This window comes from Benincasa hispida, chromosome 8 (assembly GCF_027475165.1).
Source record: "Benincasa hispida cultivar pf3 chromosome 8, pf3_genome.v1.1, whole genome shotgun sequence".
Classification (NCBI taxonomy): domain Eukaryota; kingdom Viridiplantae; phylum Streptophyta; class Magnoliopsida; order Cucurbitales; family Cucurbitaceae; genus Benincasa; species Benincasa hispida.
In genome coordinates, this window is record NC_143485.1 from 12,432,196 (window position 1) to 12,438,931 (window position 6,736).

The following is a 6,736-nucleotide window of genomic DNA, read 5'->3' on the forward strand; positions in this document are numbered from 1 at the left end:
GTGTGAAATACATAAAGCTGAATTAATAGTTTACATTGGATTACATATTAATTAGTCTGATTGTTTCTAAATTCAATGAGGAATAATCAAAGTAGTTTCTATTCATTTAAACTAAATTTTCCTAGTTACTATAAATTCCAAATTAGATAATTTTTTTTTTTTTTACAACAAATTGTGGGATAAGAGATCGAACTTCAATCTCTAGAGAGGAAAGTCATGTCAACGACGCTTTATTTCTAAATTTAATGAGGAATAATTAGTGTATGGTAAGTTTATTTCTTTATTGAAAATAGAGAGACAACGGTTTGAAATTTGCTTTATATGCAAATAGTCTAGAGAAATTTTCACAAATGGAAAAATATCAAACTATTTACAGAAATAGTAAAAAAAAACATTAATAGATACTAATAGACTTCAATCAGCATCTATCACATAGTATCAATGATAGACATATATCAGTTTCTACATAGATACTGATAGATTTCTATCTGTCCCTATCATCTTCTATCAAAGAAGATTAAATTTTTCTATTTTGTATAAATAGTTTCTCTTATTTTTTTCTATTTTGAAAAATCTCCCAATAGTCTATGATTTGATAGTATAAATGGAGTCGAATATGATTGTTGTCTTGCAAATTGAAGTTAAAATAAGTAATGATAAACACATTAATGTTGTACAAGTGATAATTATAAATATCATCTCCACATGGATTAGAACCAGATTTCAACTTATTCAAACTCCATTTCTGATGAATTCCAATTGTATTAGAGATTCATATGTTTGTGAATTTTTGTTAACTAAAAGTTGAATTAAAATAAATGACAGAATAAAATAATAGTCTTATGCTTAAACTTGTTGAATCGATTCACACAATAATAGTCTTGGATTCTTCTCAGATCTCCCAGATGTGTGTTAGATTGGCTCTCATTAACCTATGTAAGTTAAATCTATTGTATTTTGTGCTTTAGATGAGTGATTCTTCTTAACTCTTCACTTAACCAGCTATTAACCTAATCAAGGGACTGAGGAGTTTTAGAAGCAACTTACTTTTTGTAAGTTTAGTACATAGAAATCTTTTTTAAAAAAGATTCTAAGTAAATTTTAGCCAATAACAAATCGTCAGGTCATTTTTCAAATTAATGACGCAATTAGAAATTATCAATTTTGAGATTAATTAAAGGTCGACATGCATCTCAAATTAAAAGTGAAGATAAAGGTCGGTGGATCTCAATGATGTCGTGTGTTTTCGTTTTTATTGTTGGATTGAATTAATAAAATGAACTGACAAGAGAAATAGCAAATTTTAAAGTTTTATTTGGAAAAATGGCAAAAATATTTCAAAATTGTAAAAATAGAAAAACGAATTTAATTAATAGAAAATACAAATTGGTAAATGACCAAACTATCCCTTGATAGAATTACCCTCAAACTCTCTCCACAATGGTATGATATTATCCACTTTGGGCATAAACCCTCATGGTTTTGTTTTTGGTTTCACCCCAAAAGGCTTCATACCAATGGAGATAGTCACCCTCACATATATACCCATGATCCTCCTCTTATCTAACCAATGTGGGACTTTGGTCGCATTCCCATTTTAGGTAGTGTTGTTGTTGCATTTGGGAAAGAAACAGATAAGTCTATGTTATGGCATAACAGACTAGCTCATGTGAGTGGAAGAGGTCTTCAAGCTCTTTCACAACAAGGTTTGCTTGGAGGAGTTAAAGACATTGAACTCCCATTTTGTGAACATTGCATAATGGGAAAGTCTACCAGAGTGAAGTTTGGGAAAGGGAAGCATTCTACCAAAGAAATTTTGGATTATGTTCATTCAGATTTGTGGGGTCCTTCGAAGGTACCTTCTATGGGAGGTTCGAGATACTTTATGTCGATCATTGATGATTTTTCAAGGAAGGTGTGGATGTATCCACTGAAATAAAAGGACGAAGCTTTTGGGAAATTTCTTAAATGGAAAAAGCAGGTTGAGAACCAAACCGGCAGGAAGGTAAAGTATCTGAGGACAGACAACGGTTTAGAATTTGTGAATCACAAATTTGATAAATTTTACAAATCTGAGGGAATTACGAGGCATTTCACTGTTACGTACACTCCACAACAGAATGGTTTAGCTGAGAGGTTCAACAGAACAATTATGAAGCGTACAAGATGTCTCTTGACAATGCTTCATTACCTTTGAAGTTTGAAGTTTTGGGGGGAAGCTGCCCAAACAACTTGTTATCTTATTAATAGGAGTCCGTCTTCCGCTTTAAGCCTAAAGACTCCCCAGGAGATATGGATAGGAAAAGCTCCAAGTTTGGATCTTCTCAGAGTGTTTGGATGTTCAGCTTATGCTCATGTTAAGGAAGGGAAGCTGAATAAGAGGGTACTGAAATGTATGTTTATTGGCTATCCTCAGGATGTTAAAGGATATAAACTTTGGTGCTTGGAAGACGGCAGAAATAAATGTATTATCAGCAGAGATGTGGCCTTTAATGAAACAGAGATGTCATTTCGTGTCAAAGAGCAGCAGAAACAGTAGACAGTTGATCAGGTTGAGGCAGAGGTTAGAATTAATTCTAAAGCACGACCATCAGTTAGTTCAGGCGAATCCAGTGATCAGTCATCCAGTTCTGATGGTAGACAGCCTCAACTGCAGAGGGCTTTGATTGATGAAGGAGCTTTCGGTGAAGAAAGCTCAAGTAGCAATGACCTACAGAACTATCAGCTTACACGCGACAGGACTCAGCGGGTGAGGCAGGCTTCTACAAGGTATAGTTATGCTGATTGAGTTGCTTATGCTCTTACTTGTGCAGCTGATAGTATTGAAGCAGAGCCTCTTACTTTTGAGAAGACTATTGTATCTGATTCGAAGAAACAATGGAAGGATACTATGGAAGCAGAGTTGTTCTCATTGCAGAAGAATCAGACATGGTCATTGGTTCCAAGGCCTCCTAATCAGAAACTCATTCAGTCAAAATGGATTTATAAAATCAAGCCAGGTACAGGAGGTGACAGTAAGCTTAGATATAAGGCTAGACTGGTAGCCAAGGGCTACACTCAAAAGAAGAGAGTTGACTTTCATGAGATTTTCTCTCCGTTGGTGAGGCATTCGTCCATTCGATTAATTTTATCTATTGTTGTTCACTTTGACATGTTTGTTGAACAGATGGACGTCACCACAGCTATCCTTCATGGTGAATTGGAGGAAGTGATCTACGTAGTTCAACCTAAGGGCTATGAGGTGAAAGGAAAGGAACACATGGTTTGTCATCTTCACAAGTCCATCTATGGACTGAAGCAATCACCGAGACAGTGGTATATCAGGTTTGACACCTTTATTCTGAAGCAGGGTTTCACAGGAGCTCATATGATGCCTACGTATACTAAAAACTATTTTAGAAAGGTACATATACTTATCAACTTCTGTATATAGATGATATGATCCTAGTATCTAAGGATTATTCTGAAATCTATGATCTCAAGAAATGATTGAGTAGTGAATTTGATATGAAAGATTTAGGTGAACTGAAAAGGATCCTAGGCATGGATGTGAAAAGAGATAGGGAGAAAGGTTTGTTACCATTTCGTAGGAGAGTTATGTGCATAAACTGCTTGAGAAGTATAATATGTCTGGTTCTAAAGCAGTTTCGATACCCTTAGCATCTCATTTTAGACTTTCTTCGCCTCAGTGTCCTGTTACTGAACAAGAAAGGTTAGAGATGGCTAATATTCCCTATTGTCCAGGAGCATTGGAATGCAGTTAAATGGGTGCTTCGATATTTGAAAAGTAGTGTCAGTGTATCATTGTGATGCAGATTACGCTACAGACCTTGACAAAAGAAGGTCTCTATCAGGTCACACTTTTCGTTTGGTAATGTGGTCAGTTGGAAGGATGCTCTTCAATCAGTTGTTGCTTTGTCTACCACTGAGTCAGAGTATATTTCAGTGGGTGAAGCTGTAAAAGAGGCAGTGTGGTTGAAAAGGATAGTTGGTGAGTTGTGGTCGCAGGAGTTCATTCCTATCGTCCGTTGTGATAGCCAGAGTGTTATTCATCTTGCGAAGAATCCATCTCATCACGAACGATCTAAGCATATCGATGTCAAATTTCATTTTATCAGAGAAGTTGTGGCCTAGAAAGATGTTGAACTGGTCAAGGTTCATACAATTGAGAATTTATAGATATGTTAACCAAGGTTGTTCCAGTCCATAGGTTTAAATACCTAATGGGCTGACTGGAAAGATCGAAGAATCAGCTTGACACTATTTAAGTGGATTTTATTGGGTTTTTGGTGAAATTATAGGTCCAATGACATTATGGTAATTATGGGAAAATGGCATTTTTGTAAATATATCCATCTTGTTCATTTAGGGCTGAAAAAATCATCTCTTTGTGGGGCTGAAGAGAAGTAGCCGTCCGTAAGACCAAAGACGAGAGAAGAAATATAGCAGCAGCCGTCTGAGAGATATACCGAAAAAACAGCAGCAGCTGTCGAGAGAAGGGAGTCGTCGTTCACATTTCGTCCGGCCTTGACGTCAGCGGCAGTGCAGTCGGCGCCGACATGATTTTGTGTCCGTCGGCGATCGGAGCGTGGGTGTCCGCCCTAGTGTTCGGTCCGATCTGAGCAGACATTTGGTTCCGGTGGGTTCTGGTTCAGCGTGGGTACGCCGGTCAGTTTCGGTGTGTTCCGGTTCAGCTCGTGGGTTCGCTGTAGGTCTTTGTGTGGTGGTTCGCCGGTCAGAGGGGCTGTTTTGCAGCAGGTTGTTCTTGGTTTCAGAGGCGACGTGTGCGTATTGATTATCTTTAATTTGGATGTAGACCAAACTCGGGTTTATTGTTTGCGTTCAAAAATAACTCGAAAATTGCAAATAACATGGTCAAAATCATAGAAACGGTTCGAAAATCTAAAAACTTGTCAATATAGTCCTCCCTGAGAAATAACTGGTGTCTGCTCCTTCAATGGACGACCACGATGGTGGTGGTGTGTCTATGGTGCGATAGTCACAAGTGGTGGCATGCAGAGAAGAAAGAATTGAAGATTCTAAAGGAAGTAACCCAAGATGCGACTGTGGGGAAGAGAGTGTGATGCGACTATGGGGAAGAGAGTGTGCTAGCATAGATTTTAAAGGAGAGGTTGTGGAGATGTTATGACTACAAGCTCGCTGCAAATGGAAAATGGGAAAGAGAGAAAGAAAATGATGGGATATAAGGAGGTAAAGTAGAATAAGGGTTTTTTTTAAAAAAAATATATATTTTTTAAAATATATTTAGAGGAAAGTGCTTTGATTTTTTTTTCACAAAAATTATAAATATATTGAAACTTTGGAAATAAGGGTTAGTTTTTTTTTTTAAAAAAAAATGAAAATATAAAACAAATCTTATCAAAATAATAAATAGGTATATAAATATGTTTTATATACCAATGATATATGGTTATCATTAGATTACATTTAAAAAAGTATAAACTATATATATAAAAATCAGGGACAAGCTCTAATTTAAAGTAGGAAACACGAAAAATTAATCTTAACCGCATAACTTCATACTACAATTACATTGTATGTGTAAATGTAGATTAGTTAATCTCATAACTTCATGTTACAATTACACTGTATTTGTAAATATATGTTAGTTAAGTTTTAGACCCCATCGATGGCAAACTGGAAATTACATTTTGAAACTAATAACAACATGTTTAAACTAATGAAAAAAGATTTAGATAAAACTAAATTTGGTAACAAAAAGTTAAACCAATTGAAAAAGAGTTAGATAAACCAAAATCGATAATAATATGCTCAAAAGGTTGAAGAGAATGATTTGTTTTTTATGAATTATTATTCAAATATATAGTGTATTTGCAAGATTCAAAGGTACATTAAAAAATAGTCAACTACCACACAAAAATCATAACTCCAATTCTCCGGGCGTTCCCTGTAACCGCAGAAGTTCCATGTATTGTAGTGTCTAACTCTGATTTTCTCCGATGAACAAGATTTCATCTTATTTAGTAGAAAAACAAAACAAAGTTGATTATAATAATGAAACAAAAGAAGATTGAATCGTCATACAAGAACAAATGAATAGGACAAGAGGAAAATCGATAGATCGAAAGAGGAAAAGAGGAAAAGAAGAAAATAAGGAAAGAAGAAAAGAGAAGTTTAATACGTTGTAAAGGCATAACAAAAACAATAGCTTGTGAAAAGACCACAAAAAAACGTAAACCGATAAATACTTTATGTGAGTTCAAAATTTATGGATATTTTTTTTTCCAAATTGTTAAAATAATATAAAAATCTAATAATATAAAACATTTTAAACCTTCAAAAATATGAGAAATATCCAGCTAATTTATTAAAAATATGTACAAAATTATGAAAAGCAATTCAAAGATTTGATTAAATTTGAATATGTATAAAGTAATAAAAAACAATTCAAAGATAAGAATAAATTTGAAATTTGATTAGACAAAATGAAATTTGATAATATACGAAACTTTAAAATATAAATTTGGAAGGAAAATATACATATTTAATTAAAGTGAGATTAATTTAAAAAGTGGTTAAATAGAATATAAATTAATAATAAAATATGCAGATTACGTTAGAGGAAAATCATGAGGGTTCTTAAGGAAAGGCAGTTGTTCTCGAGAAAAATCAGCAATTACCCTGTATACAGAACTCGATCTTGTTTATGATTCTACACTTACCATGAATTTGTAGTTTCATCAATAACAACAAC